A 21697-nucleotide genomic window follows, 5' to 3' on the forward strand; every position below is an offset into this window, starting at 1 on the left:
TTTTTCAAAGAAACTTGCAGAACACATTTTCAATAGCCCAGGTGCTGCTGGATGAAATTGTTGTACCATTTCCTTGAATATCAAGTGTCAACATTTTGTGCACATCCCTATGTTCAAGAGCAGATATCTGCATAGCAAGGAGTGGCTGGATACAGTACTTTGCCCAGAGTGGGGACTGGATCATGCTTGACTGGCACACTTGGGCTCCTATATTTGCTGATGTCTGTGCAAGATCTCATTCCTCCTTTCCTGCCCTGCATAGTCACTTTTCTTTTATGTAGTTCAGAATGCATACAAACACCATTTATTGCTCATTGTTTTTAAAGGTAGACTCTTATGTTCAAGGCTCTCGTCAAACTTGCTATATAGCTGAGGATGAACTTGAACTTCTGATCCACCTGTCTCTACCCTCAAAGTGCTAGAATGCAAGGTGTGTGCTACCAGGCTGGGTTTATGGGATGCTGCACTCTGTCAACTAAACTACATCTCCAGCCCTGCAGCCCATTTTTTTTTAATCCCTGTGTTCGCACAATCAACATCTAAAAGGATTGTTCAGTTTGACATTGTCTTTTGATGTATGTGTAAGAAAGCAAAAATATTGTCATTCCTTTATATTCAATAAATCAGCAGGCTTCCTGGAAGTTTCCTTTGATGGGGAGTAAGTTGGAAGAGATTGGCTGAAGTTGAGGGAACAGAGAGGAAGGAACTTTGAGGGGGCAGGAACAAAGGAAGCTAGGGGATGGGACTCTGGAAGGGAAGCCAGTCCAGCGCATGCTGGCATCAATCTCTGTGTCTTTGCGAGCTGCCACAGTGCTTGGAGGGACAAATACTGATTGGTCATCTCCACTTTTACTCTTGTAATTAAAGTAACACGAGAATGAGAGAAAACATTCAAGTTTGATGAGAAAGAGCCCAGGCTGAAAAAAGATAAATATTGCATATTCTCTCTCACATGTGGATACTAGCTTCCCATTTTTATGCACACATATTTATATGGAAGTTAATGTGGGTATAGGTCATGAGACTAGAAGGGAGACCCTGAGGGAGGGGATAAGAAAAACGAGCAAGGAGTGTAAAAAAAAGCATGAAATGTTTTGTGACATGAAAATGGAGAGAGGTGGAGGGGTACAAGTTGGGGGCTGGGAAATGGGGTAAGGAAATAGAGAAGAGGGTCAACCAAAGCTAAGTATGTCTGAAAATGCCAAAGAGGAAAGATGTTACTTGGTGCCCTGATTAAAAACTAAAAATGTAAGAAAATAAAATTTAAAGAGAGAGAGAGAGAGACAGAGACAGAGACAGAGACAGAGACAGAGAGACAGACAGAGACAGAGCCCAGTAAAAAGTAATTTCCCTTCTCACCCTTGCCCTCCTCTTCTGTGCCTAGTGGTCCCTTTCCACTGGGTTGTGCTTGGTGGGCAATCTGAACTGCTTTAGCATCCTTTTCTGGTTCTTCTATTTGGTTTTGCCTTGGCTTTGAACTGTTAAATAGGAGCTTCAACTGCATTTAGTAGGTGACATCAGCTCTGCATTTTAGCATTCTTTCCTTAAGCCAAGCTCTTTCCTCAGCAAAGTGAAGTGATGCACAAGGAAGCATATGCCACAGCTTGAAAGCCTTCACTCCGGGTACATGATTAACTCCCTCACTTGCTTTTCACACCTTTTTTTGAAGAAAGCCACACAGGTGACTCGTACATTCTTTCAGCCACATGTGCTATTTCCAAGTCACTGCAAAATGAAGTTCAAACTGCTAAAAAAGCCAGTTTTTAATTACCGTGAGATGGAAGTTGCAAGGAGTCAGCCTGACAGCTCTCATCAATGAGATCAGTAAACTGTGAAGACATGTGGCCAGCTATATCTTGTCATTAATATCGACAGCGTGATCAGATGCCATCATAATTGTTATTATTACAGGACCACAAAGCTTTGTAGTAACAGAAGAAGCAAATACCTTTGGATGGAAGGTCAGCCCAGAAAACAAACAACTCATCAACAAGATGGGTGCAAGGAGGGATGAGGGTGTATAAGGGATTCTCAGGAAAATCAAGTAAGCAAAGAGCTCTGTGATGATGTTCACATTTAAATTAGGAAGTGGGCAGAAGAAATCCTGGTGGATCACTCCACATTGAATTAGAGATGGAAATAAATAACAGTAATGTTGTTCTAATGTCTGTAATTAATACTGGGTAACAACATAAATTGGTTTTCTCCCATATTTATGTATCTGAGTAAATTTTCATAATAGATGCATTATAAATTTAAGCAATGGGTCCCATGCAATCTAAACCAACTAAGAAAATGAGTTTTCTGCATAAAGCAATAACAATGCATCTTTCTTTAGGAAGTGTGGGTGTGTTTGTGTGTGCACATTCTCTCGGAGCATTGCCCACAGCTGTTCAAGAAGAGGGCTTTCAAAGATCCCTTTTTCTTGTGAGTCTCAGATATTATGGTAAAATTTAGGGGTTGCAGAGTCTGAGTGGGACTGAGACGTAACTCTTGGGTAGCACCATTCACCAGAGCACAGAGCACAGGAAAGACTTGTGTGGGAGACCTTAGCCATTTCCAGACAGACATGTTTTAATTCTGCCTCTTCTTCTAAAATCAAATCTATGCTGTAGCCACCCTGGGATACAAAGTTGCTTATTATAGTTAATGGGTTGTTCGTCCTCTTTGTCCTTGTACTAGTCTAGAGTCTGTGCATAAAACAGAACATGCTGCCCATAAAATCCAATCATCCTGGAGTTGGTCCACAAGGCGGACAACACTCAGCAGAGCAGATGGGCGGGCTAAGGTTTAATACAGACTGAGAGGATTAGGTAGCACCAAGAAAGCTAAGAGAAAGGGATAATTTCATTGCCGGTGAACCTCTGTGACTTTCTTGTACCCAGCAACAGATCAGAATGACACTAGTGCTCTGCCTTTTGGAGACCCCCCGCCCCCCACCCTATTAGTTCAGCATACAGTGTCTATTTTGCCATATCATTGCCTGCATCTGTGAATAACTCAGGCTGGTTTTTCAGGTTTCTGAAGATGTATAAAGTGAGTCACTCACAAATGAATATACATATGTGGGAATGACAGAGCTCTGCTAACTGTGTTTCTGTCTGAACAATGAATACATCAGAGCGTGACTTAGAAAGGGATGTGACCACATTTCTATAAATGACAATTAAAACTGTCACAACATTTGCTGATGAGGTTTCTATTTATCTTAACATAAGTGAAAATGGATTGTGGACTAAAGCAAGCAGTTCTGAGTCCAACTTTAATACAACAGCTTGTGGCAAAAGGAGGTGGTAGGGGAGACTACAAGCCCCAAATCCTCTGTCCAGGTAAGGTTGGGAAGGCCTTGGCAGCTTAAATACAACTTCATTTGTTCTCTTCGTGTTTATTCAACAATTGGTGAACTGGAGCTGAGGTAGCTGTCTGTGACTTGCTGCTCTGGGGTCTGGCTTTCATTCAGAAGAGGGATGGTTCAAGTTTGTGGCCATGGACCTTGGAAAATGTGTGAGCGTTACTTCTCTGGGGAGCTGGGATGACTGGGGTACAATGCTTGTTGTGCTTTGTCATTTGTGCTGGCATCTGGGCTCTTCCCCTTGCCCCCCCCCCTTTTTACTGCTAACCTTGAGAAGTATGGCTTCTTTTAGCGTCCTGAAGTCTCAACTCAAATAGCCCGGAGGAATTTGCCAAACAAATGCGACCTCTTCTGTTGGTTCTGCTGCTCCTACCTGTTCAGGTATGCTGGCTCTTTCCCAGTGTGCTTTACATGCTGTGGAGCTGTGCTCCGGGAGGGATTAAGCTATTTCAAATAGCTCCTTAAATAATAGAATTGAAAGGCTGTGTTGCAGAGGTAGCCTGGAATGAAGCATTGGAGTGAAAAGTTAGATCCTGGTTTTCCTTGAAGATATAATGGAGCTCTGGGGCATTCAGGTTTTAGGGTTTCTCTATTTGTTAATTTTGGACATAGACTTTTCACAGCTCTCTTTCCCTTTGGTGTCGTATCTTTGGATTTTGCTTCTACACATAACACTGGATAGAAAACTTAGGTGTGTGTGTGTGTGTGTGTGTGTGTGTGTGTGTGTGTGTGTGTGTGTGTTACTTTGATTCTAGACAAAAGGCCTGGAGGCTAAACAGCGGTAGATTACAGTCATTATAAGCTAGAAGTAAGCATGTTACTTGTATAGTATAACCAGTGTCCCTTGCCTAATTAAGCAAGGGACCAGAAGGGGTGCTGAAGATTGTCAAATACTTGTAAGACCTGGGTCTCAATGAAAACATGAAGAATGAAAACAAAGAATATGTGTGTGTGTGTGTGTGTGTGTGTGTGTGTGTGTGTGTGTGTGTATCCTAAGTGGATTTTTTTCTTTGAAAGCAAAGAAATATATATCTTTTAGAGTAAAATGAACACACTGATTCCCTGGGGGCACAGTTTGAATTTATTATCCATATCTTTCCTTAAGGCCTCAGCAAGTTTATCCTTGCTATGGAGACAAATGTCCTACAAAAAGTGCATCATATTTTGGACTTGTGGTCTTTGAACATCCATAGATATGCACAAGGAGGCTGAGCTTTCCGGTTTCTGTGCCCAGATAAAATATAACGACCATAGTCCATTGTACAGCAATAACCATTCTTCTTTGGGAGACTACTCATCAAATGTTATCATTCACAGACTGTCTTCATGGTGTTTCCACAGCAAAATACCACCAGTGCAGTTAGGGATTTCCTTTGGATTCATTTTAACATGAGGTCTATGGGCATTGGAGACATGGAGACACCCCTTCCTCTAGTATGAGGTTGTCTTAGCTGGCTTCATTTCACTCAGGGTCAACAAAGGGGAGTTTCTGACTTGGAGACTGGCATCAAATTTAGGAGTTATTGGGGTTTTTCATATGAGCAATGACACTCCATTACAAGCACACCGGGAGACATTGGCATCAACTGTGATATAGATGTTCCCATTTAGTCATTTTTGTGGACCCAGGGACTCCAGGAAGAAGTTCTAGTCTCCTTATGAAAATGGAGTTCTACATCTCTACATGGGAGTACCAGGCAGACATTTTTGTGGCTCCTCACCATGACCTGAGGTGATCTTTAAACATCTTCCCCTTATCTTTTGACTGTTTAACTGCTACTGTCTCATTTCCCGGATGCCAGTGTTGACTATCACTGGATATCAGAACCTGGCATTGTGAAAATAGAAGTTATATTTTTCATACATTCTAGCTTCTAAGAGCCCACTGTTGGGTTTCCTAGTATCTGATGGCCTTCGCCTCTCATTGGACAGTCACAGGAAAGACAGCATTTATTAGTTCTTAAGCTGTGGCTCTAGTTTTCACTTAGGGGAAGCTCACACCGACATTTCTCTCCCTCAACCTTCTATGTGATTTCTGCTTTCTAGGGCCGCAGTCATAGATCAAGTCCACTGTAAGTTAGAATTTGAAAACATTTAAGACATTTTCTTGTTTTCCCCTCCCCAAATAAGTAAAACATATATCAAATACTCATTCTAAGAACATTTGTGAAGTTGCTACAATAAACAAATGCTGGGGCAGGTACAGCAGGTGATGGAGGATGACCCAAAATAACCATTTCTTCTTGATTTTGCCTGTTACACTGTCACCATTGGCCACCTCCCTCTAGATGAAGCATCCCATCAGTTGTTTCTTTATTGGACATCTCATCAGACCTCTTTGATGTCAGAGACCATGGCTTCACTTGAGGATCCTCCAAGCCTGCAATTAGACAAGAACATCTCACAAAATGCTCTTTGACTTTTTCTAAAAATGTTTTATGGAACTGTTTAGACTAGTACTGAGCACTCTGGGGACCACACTTCCTGACCTAGTTACAGGCATTGGATAGGGTTAACAAGGCCTCTGTGCACATGGGCTGCTGGAATTTTCTTTGAAGACACTCACTCCACTTATTGTTCAACTATCTTACCTAGGTTTTAGATGAGACAGTGGAGATGGAGGGAGACAAGGAGAAGCACAGATTCCAGGCACGTGTGCTTTCTGTTGTCTGTTTGGGGCCTTTTCTAGCATGGACCTCAGCTCCTAGTAAGCCACTGATTTTCCTTTTTGTGCTCAAGTTTTTAAAATCCGGTATCTTTATTTGTTGCAAATTGTATTTAGTTAGTTTTTGCCCCACGCTTTTAGTTGCTGGGTCCATATGAAATCTTATATAGAAATTTTACCAGCTCTGGCTGTTCCTGTTTGTGTGTGAACTTGTTGCAAAATTCTAAGCTTAATTGTGTGTGTGTGTGTGTGTGTGTGTGTGTGTGTGTGTGTGTGTGTGTGTGTGATTGATAAAGAGCTCTAATGGTTTAAAGGCATAGAGCTGTGCCACACCCAGACTACCTTACTCTGGGATGGTGTTTAGCTCTTCACCAATACTATTTTGGGCACATTGCTCAATATTTTTCAACTTTTCCTACTATTTAGCTCACATTTTTATATACATCTTTACCGTACGGATAACATGAACATTCTGTAAAATTAAGACATATTTTGCTTTAAATTAGGTATTTCCCCATATCTGATATACCACATAATAAACATGTCAGACATTCATTCCTTTCATTTGTAACCCAGAGGGTATAATTGGGTCCAGACTATATTTTAAAAGTTATGCTTTCATTTGTAACTTAAAGTTTTTAATTTATTTTAACTTATGTGTTTGTGTGTTTGCTCGCTCCTCTCTATGCATACCATGTGTGTGGTACACTCAGAGACCAGAAGAAGGTGTTGGATCCCTGGAACTGGAGTCATAGGTGCTTATGAGCCATGATGTAGGTGCTGAGAATGGAATCCAGGTCCCACAAGAGCAGCAAATGCTCTTACACACTGAGCCATCCCTCCAGAACCCGCATTTGTAAGTTTACCACTTGTCTTGATAATTTTTCCCCTTCCTGCCTCAATGTAGTATATGTTCTAAAACATGAGGAAAAGGTGTATTTAAGAGTAACAGAAAACCCTGATGCAAACTAGTGTATTTTCTCAACAGAAATATTACTCATTTCAATGTATACATTCAGAACTTTTAAGATTCTGATTTATACACAAGTGAAGTAACTCCATCAGGTGAGGATGGTACTTAGGAGCTGAATTACAGGATTTGCCTCCCTTTCCTCTCTCGCTTTGGGCAATCTAGTGTAATTACAGTCACCTGCCTTTCATTCTACTTAGTGTGTTTTAGCTATGCATGGGAAAAGTTAATCAAAAAACAAGATGAAAAACTGTGATGGCTAATGAGGCGACAAAAGTGTTTCTTCTGTTCCTTAGTCTGTCTTTGGGGATGGACTCGGAAATGTTACCTTCGAAACAGCGTGCCGGTAGTTCTCTGCTTCCAGCCAGGAAGGAAAAAGGATTTCTTTAATTTCAGAAATTTTCAAATTAGAGAACAAAAAGCAAATGCTGAGTTTCCTATTGTCGTGTGTCCTTTGCTTTTAGTTGTTGGGAGGCTCTGAAACCGCAGAAGACACTAGATCAATCCTTTCTTGGGTGGGCTGTATCTCTCTTTACAGCAGATAGAGAGGCAATTTCTCATCTCCTTGTCCTCTCGCTTGTTTCAGAGGAACATCATATTAAGATGGTGCATTCTTCTAATTTCTGAACTTTGGAAGTAGAGGCAGGAAGAGCAAGAGTTCCAAGGCATTCTTGGCCACACAGGAGTTCCAGGCCAGCACATACTGTAACACACACACACACACACACACACACACACACACACACACACACACACACCACAAACCTGAGAGAGAAGGGCCAGAGGGGGCAGGGAGGGGAAGAGGCACAGGAAGGGGAAGGGAGGCTGATTATTGGACTCTTCTATTTTCCATCCTTGCCTCAAAGCCAAATTATCAAGTACTAGAACCATCTGTCACAGCGGATGTGCGTATTTTTTCTTAGTTCACTTCAGATGCCCCCTGTGATAATACCAGTGCAAACCCTACATCACATGACAAATTTTGTGTCTTTAATATTGACCAACCCTTACACAGTACTTTCCGTTTTGGAAAGGATAGAGAAGGTGTAGGCTGGGACAGGACTTGATGGGAACTCCTGAGGAACTGGAGGCTTTACTGCGGTGCTGATGGCCATGGCAGCAGGCTGCTAGAGCATGGCCACAGTGTATTATCTGCACAAGTCTGTGGCATTTGTAGCTGTTTCTGTCAGACAAGAGGAGCTTTCTGGATAGTACATGTTGTTTGCTCTTGCGCCTAAATGACCTCATGTTTCTCAGCTGTTTAAAGTGAGCTGTGTAGAGAGACAGCATGCTTCTTCCCCTCCACACAGGGCAGTGGAATTTGGAAATGCACGCTGAAGGAGGAGTGCAGTTTTCAATGTCCATTCGTCTCCAGGAACAGACAACATCTTGGGATAGTGATAATGGTTACTAAAGCCTGATTGAGAAAAATAATTTAGCTGTTCACTTTTGGACTTAGATCATTCTGTATCTGGCTCAGTCTTGTGGCAAGGAGACATCACTTTACTTTGGAGAGAGATGTCCAGTCAGGGAATGATATGGATGTAGCCTTCCTTTACTGATCCTTGGCTATGATAAGAAGTTGTTAATATATATATATACCACTGACAGTGTGTGAGTTCCAGAAGGTGTTTTTTAAAATCTATTGAGACTTATTTTCTGAACAGCCCAAATAATAAGAACTATGCTAGTCTATTATATATGCAAATGCTTTATCAATAATAGCTATATGTATAAAGACATGCACACTCAGATTTTCTGTAATCTAATGAAGTCCAGGTATTTCAAGACATTAAACATGTATTGTTCCTATTTTACTTTCCTGGATGACATAAATTTGATGTTCCAAGTTTCAGCTAGCTGCTGAGTCCATAACTGAGAAGCTAGCTTATCCAAACTTCTAGCTCTGTTAGCTTCAAGGTCATAGAGAGATCTTAGCATAATCAGACACGCCAGGCATGGAAAGTAACCAGAAGCACAGAGTGGAAGGGGTCAGCATGAGTAGCCATGGCATGGAGGAACATATTTTAAAAATTCAGATCTAGTAAATTGCCTAGGACTCCAGTGAGGCATCTTATTTTATTACTGTAAAATTTGGGGCCTTATGAAATTAGGATAATGTTAATTACAAAAATCAGCACTGCCGTGTTATGAAAAGATCACTAACTCAGGAAATTAGAAGACGAGTCTTAGTCTCGGCTAATAATCATTAATCACTTCTTCATTTCTGAGCAATTACTGTTTACCACAGTAGACATTCCTGCATGCACTTGCTCTAGCCTACACACTAAGGCAGCAAGGAGGTGTTATCATCCCTTGCTCAACTTGAAGAAGAAGTTCAGAGAGTGACTTTTCCAAGGTCATTGAATGGAAAACAACACAACTAGAAATGAACCTCTACTACCTGTATCTAACTCATGGCCTCTGGGCCAAGGATAGCATTGAATGGAATCCAGCTCAAAATTATGAATTCCTTTCTCAATAAAACTCTTTAAAAAAACTTAATTGTGAGATTCTTGACCACCAACTCTGTAGATTACAACGTTGTCCTGCAATGTCAAAAGGTTGGACACATTTGACTCCTGAGATGGTGTCACTGCTGAAACCTGTTGGATTCTTTCTTATCAGCCATTCCTCTTGCCTGGAATACCTTTGCACTGCTTTGGTTATTCTTCAGGCCAAGCTTAAGGCTAGCTTTCTCTGGACTTTCAGGACACACCTACCCAAGGCCTCACCTCTCTGTAACTTTAAGGTCTTTTCTAATGTTCCTCTCACTTGGCATCTGATTATGTGTCTGACCCAGTCTTCATGGCCTTTGATGCTGTAAATGGATTGAGAAGTTTTAGTGTATGTTCACTTGGTTCCATTACTTTGAGTCTTATGGTGGGATGGTGTGAGTTGACAGGATCATGTGGTGGTAAAAGCCTATAAACCTCATGGTGAGCAGGGAGCAAAGACATAGAGGAAGGCATTGGGATACCAATATCATCTTCCTCAGTATACCTCCTCATCCAAGGACTTCTTTCTACTTGTCCTTACCTCTTTATGGTCGGTCCACTATCTCCCCAAAGTGCTACAGCAGTAATCAAGATTTTAACACATGGGGTTCAGGAGGCACGTTTCAAATTCAAACTATGGCAGTTGTTTTACCCTTCACTACCCAAGACTAAATCCTTTGATTAAGGGATTGTGGTATATGCTTCTGTGTTGTTAACATGGGCCTGCAATTCAGTAGACATCCAACGGGTGTGTACTGAACAGATAGATGCAATCTCTAAAGGAAGTGAAAGTCTTTGACTTTTAGTAGGCTAAAATGAATAGAATTAGTTAGAGGGTAACTTCAAGGGTATTATTTGAAGTGGCTCCTCATTTTCCTGGATTATAGAGATGGGAAAGTAGGGTAATAAAGTGCTCTTTGAAATGATTCTGAGATGAGCATGATTAAGCTAATAAATTTTTTGCCATACTAGTATTTTTAAAAGAACAGTAAAAGAAAATACTGATGAAACTATGAGCCAAACTATAAGTGAATTTAAATGTACCTACATTCTCATACCAATTGTGACTGAACAGATAAAACTATATTTATTCCAAACAAAGCCTTCCCCATGGCTCACCTTGGAGAAATTTAATTAGTCTTGGATATTTGATCTTCAACACGTCAACAGAAACATTCTCAACATGACCACACTTTTAGTTTTAAGTCTTCTTATTCACTCATATTTTTGCTACTTTCTGATTATTGTGCACATGAAACTTCTCCAATAATGGGGAGAGAGTAGTCATGTCAGAATAAAGAGTAAATGTAAGGAATAAATGAGTTTATGAAACTTTAGAATGATGTCTGGCACATAATGAGCTTAAACACAATACTGATTAATTCTTTCAGCAGGAACATGAGGTATTTATTTTCTAGGGTTTATTCTAAATTATTCAGGATGAGTCTAAAACTTCTTATTTCTATGTTTCTCCAAAACAAGATCATTATTTGTTCTGAGGATCCTAGTAGGTGAAGGTCAAGAATTTCTCCAATTGAAGGAAATTAACTCCAAAGACCAACTATTAGTCAAAAGTGTCAGCTGACTAGGAAGAGGTAGATGGGCATTGATTAGCTAATTGAAGTGAAACTGTATTGGGCTTATGATCACATATATAGCTTCATATGACATTAATTATAATCTGATGACTACAGGGTCATTCTTCCTTTTATCTATTTAATCAGTGATTCATTTACCAAATATTAAATACTTGCCAGGCATTTAGGATGGTTTCAGATACTGGCAATGAATTAATGAACAAATAGAAAAAAAATTATCTGCTCCCTGTGACTTAATATTCCAACATGAAGAGGCAAAAAATAGACACACAACAAGTAAATTATGTAAAACAGTGGAATGTGATACTTGCTATGGAAAAAGCAATGCATGTGGTGGTATTGTATTCCCCGAAATATTGTGCATGCTAATAAACTTATCTGGGGTCAGAGACAAAACAGCCACAATATTAAACATAAAGGATAAGCAGTGGTAGCACATGCCTTTAATTCTAGCATTCCAGAGGCAGAAATCCATGTATTCAAGGATACAGTCAAGCATGGTGACTCACACCTTTAATCCCAGGGAGTGGTGGTAGAAAGGAAAGATATATAAGGTGTGAGGACCAGAAACTAGAAGCATTTGGCCTGGTTAAGCATTTGGCCTGGTTAAGCATTTGGCTGGTTAAGCTTTTAGGTTTTGAGCAGCACAGTTCATCTGAGACCCATTCTGGATGAGGACACAGAGGATTCCAGTCTGAGGAAACAAGATCAGCTGAGGATCTGGCGAGGTGAGCTAGCTGTGGCTTGTTCTGGTTCTCTGATCTTCCAGTTTACCCCAATACCTGGCTCAGGTTTGATTTTATTAATAAGACCTTCTAAGATTCCTGCTACACATGCAAATCAAGGTAAGGAAGATGAGGAGAGCCTGGGGATTCAGTTCTCGGTATTAAATAGGATGCTTAGGGTAGGATTCATTGAAAAGATGAGAAATGAAGAAATACTTGAAGGAGATGAAAAATTAGCTACACAAGACTCTTCAGAAGCTCACATCAAGCTTTGCTCTTACATTTCAAAAAAGGAGGAGGCTTGTGTAACTGGCAGGAGTGAGCTAAGTAGAGAGCAGGAAGGGAAATTTGAGAAGTTATGGAGAACAAAACATGGAGAGCCTCAAAGGCTATCATGAAAAATTGACAACCCTTTACGTGGGTTTGAGTTAGGATTTTAAGAAGATCACTATTGCGCCGGGCGGTGGTGGCGCACGCCTTTAATCCCAGCACTCGGAAAGGCACAAAGCTACACAGAGAAACCCTGTCTCGAAAAACCAAAAAAAAAAAAAAAAAAAAAAAAAAAAGAAGATCACTATTGCTTCTATGTTGCTAACAACTTCTAAGAGGGAATTGACAGGAGCAGAGAGATAGTTGTAGTGCTCAGGGGAGCTGGCAATGCTCACAAGAGGAGACTGATGGTAGAGGTGGTATGTGATAAGTTCTGGAGTCATATCCTGATTGATTAGAAATAAGTACTGTATGAAGGAAATGAAGAGCCAAGGATGCTGTGGATATCGCTCTGTATAAATAAAATGCTGATTGGCCAGTAGCCAGGCAGGAAGTATAGGCGGGACAAGCAGAGAAGAGATTTCTGGGAAGTGGAAAGCTGAGGCAGAGAGCTGCTGCCAGCCGCTGCCATGAGGAGCAAGATAAGCCATGAGCTACATGGTAACTTATAGATTAATAGATATGGGTTAATTTAAGATATAAGAACAGTTTGCAAGAAGCCTGCTATGGCCATACAGTTTGTAAGCAATGTAAGTCTGTGTGTTTACTTGGTTGGGTCTGAGCAACTGCAGGACTGGCGGGTGAGAGAGATCTGTCCTGACCGTGGGCCAGGCAGGACCAGGAAAACTCTAGCTACACAAGGATGACCCACAAGATAGTTTTGACATAGCATCTGATAGCATTGTCAGCTCCCATCAACTGCTCTAGATGGATAAAACTTGGGTAAGAACATTAGGCATTCTTTGTTTTCAAGACCTTTGAGTCTTTTGGATCTGCAAGTCTGGGTTCAGAAAGGAAGCCTTGGTTAGTGAGGTGGGTTGGGAAATTAGATGCTAAATGAAAAAGGCATATGAACGAAGGGGTGGTGGTGGTGATCGTAGTCATCAAATGCTGAGGTTAGTTCACATGGATGAAGAATAATAGACTGCTTAATGCAAATTGGAAAATAATTTGGTCATCTTGAGCACAGTAATTCCATTGGATGTATAGGGAATAGGTAAAGAACAAGTTGAAGGAAGTGAATCAGAGACCCTAAAGTGTGCAGCATAAAAAGCAGATAAGTGAAACTAGTCTATAAATGAGATTTGGGCATCTCTCATTTTGAATACCTTTCCCTTCATCTAATAACATGCCCCAAATATCGAATTTGAATTTCCTTGTCTTACTTTTAGAGAGCTTCTGTGTGCAACCACTGTAAATGTTAACAACTCAGAATGAGAAAGGCAAACTTTTTAAATGTTATTACACTGATTTTTCTATTTGTAACATACAACTGAATTGACATTTGTCTTTAGGGTTTCTATTGTTATGAAGAAACATCATGACCATGACAACTCTTATAAAGGAAAACAATTATTTGCAGTTTCTCACAATTCACAGGTTTAGGCCATTATCATCATGGTGGGATATGGTGGCATGCAGGAAGACATGGTGCTGGAGAAGTGACTGAGAGTCCTACATCTTGCAGGCAATAGAAAGTGGACTAAGTGTCACAATGAGGGAAGCTTGAGTAAAAGAGACCCCAAAGTCCACCCCCACAGTGACACACTTCTTCCAACAAGGCCACACCTACTTCAACAAGGACACACATAATAGTGTCACTCCCTCTGGGATTATTTGAGCCAATTACATTCAAAGTACCACGGTACTGAAAATGAAAACTTTCAGAGGTATAAAATGATCTTAGACATGACCAACCTGTAAGTATCTGAGGCATATGTAAGGAGATTAAGTAAGTGCCTTGCTCCAGGTCTCATTTGTTGGGTGGCAACAATAGCTACAGAATCCAGGATTTCTATTCTAGGGCCCTTTCTACTGTGCAACCCCATGCATGTATGTATATGTTCAGATAGGCTGGATTCAACATGTACATAAGTGAAGACTCATGGAAATGTTAATAGATGTGTGGACAAATGAATAAATGAATTAAACTTTGAACTCAGATGATACAATGCACATGTGAGCAACTCAGTGCAGGGCCCTCAAAACACTTGAGTTTGGAGGTTTGCTCTGGGGAGAGGGGAGCCAAGAAGACACATAACAGCTCAGGAAAAAAATAAGCACGAATGGCAGACTCCCACATGAGTGCTCTCTACCTGCAGAGATCACTGGTGTTTAAGATTGTTTTCAAAGTCAATGCAAGCTATTGATGAAGGTTAATAAAAGAGACTGAAGATGGTGAAATGCTTTCCTAACAAGAACCAGGACAATGACTCCTTTAAAAAAAATCCTCTCTGGCAACATAAGAAAACTACTGACTTGGAGGCAGCAGGTTTACAACTCACTGAAAATAACCAGATACAAGAAGTTTCAACTTGTTGGAACTCTTATTATATGCGTGAATGACTCCTGAAACAAAAGAAGACTGTGTGTGATTGTTTAGGAAAGTATGAGATAAACAAAGCATAAGTTTCCTAACATCTCTTGACTGTAATCCGATAGTAGTATTTTATTGGTCTTTGTTCATTTTAGGATCACGTGACAACAATGATTTTAGTAGTTCTTAAGTTCAGTGCATAAATAAATGATGTTAAGACTCTACTTTAGCTCACATCCCTCAATTTTTCATACATACTTGCTGCTTTTCTTCAAGGGAGGAAAATTCATGTTACTCTTCTCTTGGAATCATTCCATGTCTTTTTTATGCTTTTCTTTTCTCTTTTGAAAGATCCCCCCTCACACTGCATAAATAGAAATGTCCCTGAGATTCATTTGATTTCATGGATGGCAGAGTACTCATTTCAAATAACTTTGGGAGAACCAGATAAAACAGCCAGACTCAACTGCATTACCTGATTTAGTGCTGGGGACTGTGAGGAGCCTAGATGGCTGTAAGAAACTGGGGTAGGAAACACAAGTTCCCTTGCTCTCCAAGTTCTGTGCTTTGGATCCAGTGGAGGCCAGAGTAGTGAAATGTTATCACCACCTGATTGGCTGCTCACTCTTGCAAAGGAAATCAGTGCATTGCCCTGTTTAGCTGGTAGCCAGGAAAATACTCTCATCTGGTGCTAAATGGTGGTTCGTAAGCAGTGTACAGAGAGCTGTCTGGAAAAGGTGACTCCTGTCTCCCTTCAGCCACTGCTTTATCAGGGTGAGGGCTTATTGAAGGAGTAGTTGAAGGAACACCTCTGTTTATCAGGCTGCATCTATTCTTGGGAGAAAAAGAGGCCATCCGTTTCCAGAGCTGTCAATCTGGTACCCCCAGCCACTACTAAAAGCCATTTCAATTTATTTCTTCAGTTCCTTACACTTTGCCAAGTGTTTATTGTAAAGATGTATTAACCAGTAAGATGCCTGTAAGACAAATAGCACCCAACTTTGGGAAGTGATAGCAACTTTTACAAAGGCACCATTGGAGGTTTTAAATAGGAGAAAAAGTCCCAAGTTCTTAGCTCAATGTTCCTGTAGCCCAGCCGTCCTGTCTTCTTTCTTTTAGTGTGTAGCTTCCATCATCTGTTCACTCTTGGTTAGCGCCCTTTCCTTCCTTATACGCACCCATCACTGCTTATCCAGGTCTCAATCACTTTAAATTTTTTATTTCTATTTGGTATCTGCTCCCCCAAATCTTCCAACCTATCAGGGAGAAGCAGGTACTCATATAATAATATTGGACCTCTCTGCTTGTGTGTGAAAGCTCATAGCAAGTCAGGCTAGCATTCCTAGAGCAGGCATGGAACCCTAGGTCAGATACTACACTTGATCTTAGCCAAAAGGCCAAGAAGCGATGGAACCTTAGGTCAGAATAGCTGAGATTAGCCAATTCTCTGGGCTTCCAGGTGTTTACATGGAATTCCAAGGGACACTGTGGAGGGCCAGTTTCTCTTGACAGACAACCTAAGCATAAGGCAGAGAGAAAAATATTTAGTTCCTCTTCCTCTGCTAACACAAAAATCATTCATGTTAGGTTTATGGGTAATGTTTGGGTTGGTGGTTCTCAACCTTCCTAATGCTGTGACACTTTAAAAAAATATTTTTATTTTATGTGCATTGATGTTTTGTCATGAGTCCCTTGGAATTGGAATTGCAGATAGTTGTGAGTTGCCATGTGGGTCCTGGGAATTAAATTTGGATCCTCTGGAAGAACAGTCACTGCTCTTAACCACTAAAGCCATCTCTCCAGCCCTGCTGTGACTGTATAATACAGTTCCTCATGTTGTAGTGACTCCCAATCATAAAATTATTTTTGTAGTTACCTCATAACTGTAATTTTGCTACTGTTATGAATCATAATGTAAACATCTGTGTTTTCTGATGGTGACCCATGTGAAAGGGTCATTTGACCTCCCCAAGGGGTCACGACAGGTTGAGAACTGCTGGTTTAGATGGACCCTTGGCAGTATACTAGGCAGAGACAGTATTCCACAACTTGATTGAGCAATTGTTATGGCCTAGGCATTTGCTAATTGGGAAATTCAGGAATGAGAATCACTTGAGGGAAGTATGTCTATTGTTTAAGAACTATGTAGACCTTGTCAAATGGCATACTCACTTGACTTTGTAGACACGATCTCGTGTAGCCCATGCTGGACTCAAACTTGCTCTTTAGCAAGGGTGACCTTCAACTCCTAATTCTTCTGCCTCTACCTGTCAAGGGCAGGGGTTCAGATGTCATCACCATGTACAGTTCATGTGGTGTTGGGGCTCTAACCCAGGACCTCACATCTGCTAAGTGAATGCTGTATCAAAAGAGCCATGAACACAGCTCCCAGAATGCTATACATTTAGAAAAAAGAATCTGTGTGCATTTCTGTTTGGCAAACAGTTTTAAGCCTCTCACTTTTAAAATGACAGAGAAATAACCAGGTGACACACATTTATCCTGGCCATTCGCAGTTCAGTGCTGAGCAACAACCCCATTTTGAGCTCAGACTCACCACCTGTTTCTCGTTTACGTTTGGATTTTCAGGTTTACTTGAAAATCTGAAGCATTTTCCAAATTATTGGACTATGGCTACATGTAAAGAAGAGCAGAGCCGAAATATGGGCCACTCTTTAGGTATTCTTTTCTTTTGTTTAGGAATGTCTGGAGTTCTTAGGTCTTGTGAGGCAATTCTTCCTTGTGTCACAGAATTTTCATCCTAAACTGGGAAGAGAATCTCCAAGTATTATGTGCTACAGTCATGACCTACCCTTTCTTTCATTCTCTTATCCTTTAGGATTCCACAAATGTCAATCTGGTAGAGATGTGGATTTTTTTTAAATTGCTCCTTGAACATGGCTCAACTCTGAGTTTTCACCTTCCGGCTTAGGACCTCTTTGCTTTACAGTCTGGTATCTCCAATACTTCTGGAGTGTCTCCAGCACTTCTGGAGTGTCTCTAGCACTTGCTGCCCCAGTGGCTCCATAGTTTAGAGAGTCTGTAGAATTCAAGTCTTACTTTGCCCAACTGTCTGAATCTCTCTCTCCTCTTCATATAAATAGTTATAATGTTTAGTGTTTATATCATTCATTAAATTAAATACATATGCCGTGCATTTTAATTCAGGGTTTCACATTCTACAATAACATGGGCTCCCAAAGGCTACAATGATATCTTGTTAAATACCTATTAGGTGCTCAATGAAAAAAATGAGTAAATTGGATACTTAATTGTAAACAAACAATATCCAACTGCTTCTAGCTGTCAAAGTGTGCTTCTTAATTTCTCTTGCTTTTTCCCCTTGCATTCTCTCTCTTTCCTCTTTTTTTCAATCCATGATATTAATTTTTCAATCCATGATATTAATTTTTGAACTACTGTTGCAATAGGAATAAGAATTCAAAGCACATGGGAAGAAAATACTCAACATCTTTTATTCATTAATGCAATGTTTTCTGCTCTAGATTTCAAAATTACTAAGTAAATGTAAAGTCTACCCAAGAAAAAATAAAAAACAAAACCAAAAAATGAAACAAAAACACTCCACAGACTATATAAATGAACCTGCCATGATTTTTAATTTGAGAAAATTCTTAGTTTTGCTTGGTGGTGCTGATGTAAGGAAGGAGAATATGCAAGCTTTTGAGATGTTGCTTGGTCTAGAAAGGGAGAATATTAGCTTTTCAGTTAATCAATTAATTACTTTTCCCTTATGTGTACATGTGTGTGTCTGAATCTGCATGTGCACCACATGCATACAGGCCCCAATGGAAGCCAGAAGACAGTGTCACATCCTCTGGCCCTGGAGTTGCAGGGGGTTGTGAGTCTCTCATTGTGGGTTCTGGGAACTGAATATGGTCTTCTAGAAGGCAAGAAGTGCTCTTAGCTACTGAGCCACTCTTTAGATTATTTTCTTCATTGGAAAAAAAGTTCAGGTTTTGAGATGAGGGTGAATACTTGCCTAGCACTGAGTTTGGTCTCCAGCACTATGAACAAATTAAAAACTAAACAGCAACAACAAAAATATGCAGGTTTTAAAAGATAGTGGAAGAAAGCTAATTATATTTGCATGTTTATATTACTCAGGCTGATAAATATAAGGGGTTTTATATCAACACATCAACTTTATGAGGGAGGTGTAGCCAATCCTATTTTACTAAAGTGAAATTGAGGCCAAGTGGGTTAACTACCTTACCTTGGGTCACTCAGCTAGTAAGTACCAGGGAAGAAGTTTAAACCTTACTTTGGCCCTCCAAACTCATGCTCATTTTACTCTAGTATAAGTAAAATGATATCCTAATTTCTATGGGGAGCAGCTGGACATAGGCTTGCTTGTAACTCCCCTCTCCCACCACTTACTGATACCCGTGTTTGCTGTTAGACTTCTTTACATATGGATGCCAAATATAGAATGGCTTTTAGTCTTATGTATTTATTTAATATTATACCTACCTTACCAGAGAGAACCCCTGAAAAAAATTTGCTAACATTTGACAAAACTAGAGTGGACAAACCAGGTATTAGAGTATTTCCCAAGAGTTTTACTAACAGCTAAAGATGAATACCCAGAAACACTATTTAAAGTTTTACTTTTTCTTCTGGCTACTTCTGTTTAGAGCAGGGTCTTGGTTAAAGAAGAAGCCATCTCCCTCTGATTCCTGGCACCCAGAGTTGCAATGTGCTTTGCATGTGCTATGTAGACCTATCAGTGACATCTCTAAATCTCCTTTGCACAAATGGCTGTAGATTCACAATAAGATCACCCTCAATGAATATACATGGGGCCCACATGCTGCTGAGGTTGTGGGATGACATAAATTAAACATGATACAAACTTTGGAGAAATCAAATTGAGGTTCCAGCATGTCAATGGCAGCACTGTGCTAGCATTTACACATTTCCTGAGTGTGTAGTTAATGTGGTAATGCTTGGTAAATTCCTAGTCAGAGTGATTATTTTGTGATCCCTTCTCTGAAAACTAGAGAAGTCTTCAAGAACATTATTACTTCTATGGATCTGGAAACTTCAGCTACCAGCCAGAATTCTTGATTTGGTCACATGTATCTGTTCGAACCTCTTTTTGTATTTGTTTGAGATTTTAATTGGCTATGTGCAAAAGCTTCTAAGCTCCCATGAGGTTGGTCTTTAGAAGTCCTGGAAGGTATGGTGAAGGATGCATTGTTTTATATTTTCAACTCGATATTTCATTTCTTTGTCTCCATGTTTTTGATGATGTAAGTGGTTCTTAACCTTTTGGAGTTCAGAGCCCCCTTCTACAAACTGCCAGAATCTGTGACTATTGTTTCTGCAAAATTGCATGTATCTACAATTTCAAATGTTTCACATAGCATCTAATAGACTCCTAGAAGCCTAAGAACCCCTGGCTAAGCATCTAAGGACTAAATGATCTTGTGGTACTCTTCAGGTCAAATATTCTGTTGTTTCATATTCCTGTAATGATTTGGGTGATTGTCATGTTGCAACTAAAAATGAAATACGAACTATTTAGGCAGATTTTAGCTTTTGTGTAGGTATAAATGACAAAATATCATCTGAGTCTTTCTTCCTTCCTTCCTTTCTTTTTTTGTAGCCCCTTTGAACCTTAGCTGCTCTTTAGAATCACCTGGGGAGCTTTTAAAACTCTCAATGCCTGGCCACACCCCACATCACTTAAATCAGAATGTCTAGGGGTGGGTATCAGCTATCAGTTTATTAAAGCTCCCTGGGAGATTCACTGTACAGCCAGGTTGAGAGTCAGTGCTCTGCCATGATTAAAACAGTGTCAGAAGTTCCAGATAACAGGAATATCAACCATCAGCTGAAGATGAAAGACTCCCCATTCTCTCTCTGCTTTCAAATGTCTGGCATTGAACACTGAATTTCCAGCTGAAAATAAGGGTTTGAAAACTCTTGTGTGTAATCATGCCTCCAAATGTGCTACACTCTTGGGTATGCCGGACAAGTATGACCAATATAAAATTGCCTTCCCGGTACTGTGGAGATGTGGGAAGAGCTATATTAGGACATGGCCTGCTCTGCCTCAAGCACACACCAGGAAAGGTTTGTTTTGGGCATAAGAACAATTACCATTGTCATATTCCAAACTGTGTGCAAATTGTTTTATTATAAACTCACTGTTGGTCTCTATTTAACTGGGAAATCATTCACTCTAAATTTATCTACTCTCTCTGCATGGCATTGATGTTCGCTGGCAATGCCAGATTCGCTTCACTTAGAAGAAAAAGATTCCATGAAAAACAGGCCATGTTCTCATCTGGCTGATGAATAATCCAGAGAGGGTCTCTGGAAACTTCCTGTGTGTTAACTCTTCCCAACCTTTTCCTAATTTTGAAATCCAAACAACAGTTTTCTTGAAGCTGAGCAATGAAAACTTTCTTCCTCAGGCCAGCTATCCAAAGGAAGAATGCTACTGCCAGAGCTTGGAGATGAGAAATGTGATTCAGAATGATGAGCTGTTTGTTTTCTAGATTTCTACAAGTCAATTTGGGACACTTCATCAGCCAAGTTTTTATCTCTGCACTAGGCAACCATTACATGTTTTCAATTTGGAAAAAAATGTCCATCCTTGCTTTCCATGGCATCTGTGCTGTATTCAAACCACTCTGCAATTTCATGCAGACAAAGGCTTTCCAAGTCACAAGGTCTGTTTGAGTAATAGGAGTCCATTAAGACTGAACAGAGGCAACGTGTATTATAGTGATTTCTCCCTTTGTGGCCTTTGCAATTTCCTTACCAAGCTTTGGTGCTTGAAGATGACATTTTCAAAATTGGATTTAACTACCAGAAAACTTACGACACACAATTGCCAGCAACCAGTTGGTAGCCTGGAAGGACCCCAATTAGTCATGGCTGTCTGTTTACATTTCTTTGTGGAGGAAGGATAACTTTGATAGAATGCTTAATTTATAGGTCTTTTAAAAAATAAATAAATGTTCTTCAAATTCAGAGCTGGGGGAAAAAGGCAGAGATGAATCCTCAGAGTCATTAGGTGGCACAATCTGTGTAAATCTGAAGTTACCA

General features: G+C 40.2%; 1 protein-coding gene and 1 pseudogene across 1 annotated transcript in view; one reads left to right on the top strand and one right to left on the bottom strand.

Moving 5' to 3' along the window:
* LOC143274008 (uncharacterized) overlaps positions 1-21697 on the top strand; it is a 201067-nt gene that overhangs the window by 129780 nt on the left and 49590 nt on the right. The gene's annotated exons all lie outside the window — the stretch shown is intronic.
* Positions 15883-16023, bottom strand: LOC121830675 (U2 spliceosomal RNA; annotated as a pseudogene).

Source organism: Peromyscus maniculatus, chromosome 6, assembly GCF_049852395.1.
Source record: "Peromyscus maniculatus bairdii isolate BWxNUB_F1_BW_parent chromosome 6, HU_Pman_BW_mat_3.1, whole genome shotgun sequence".
NCBI lineage: Eukaryota > Metazoa > Chordata > Mammalia > Rodentia > Cricetidae > Peromyscus > Peromyscus maniculatus.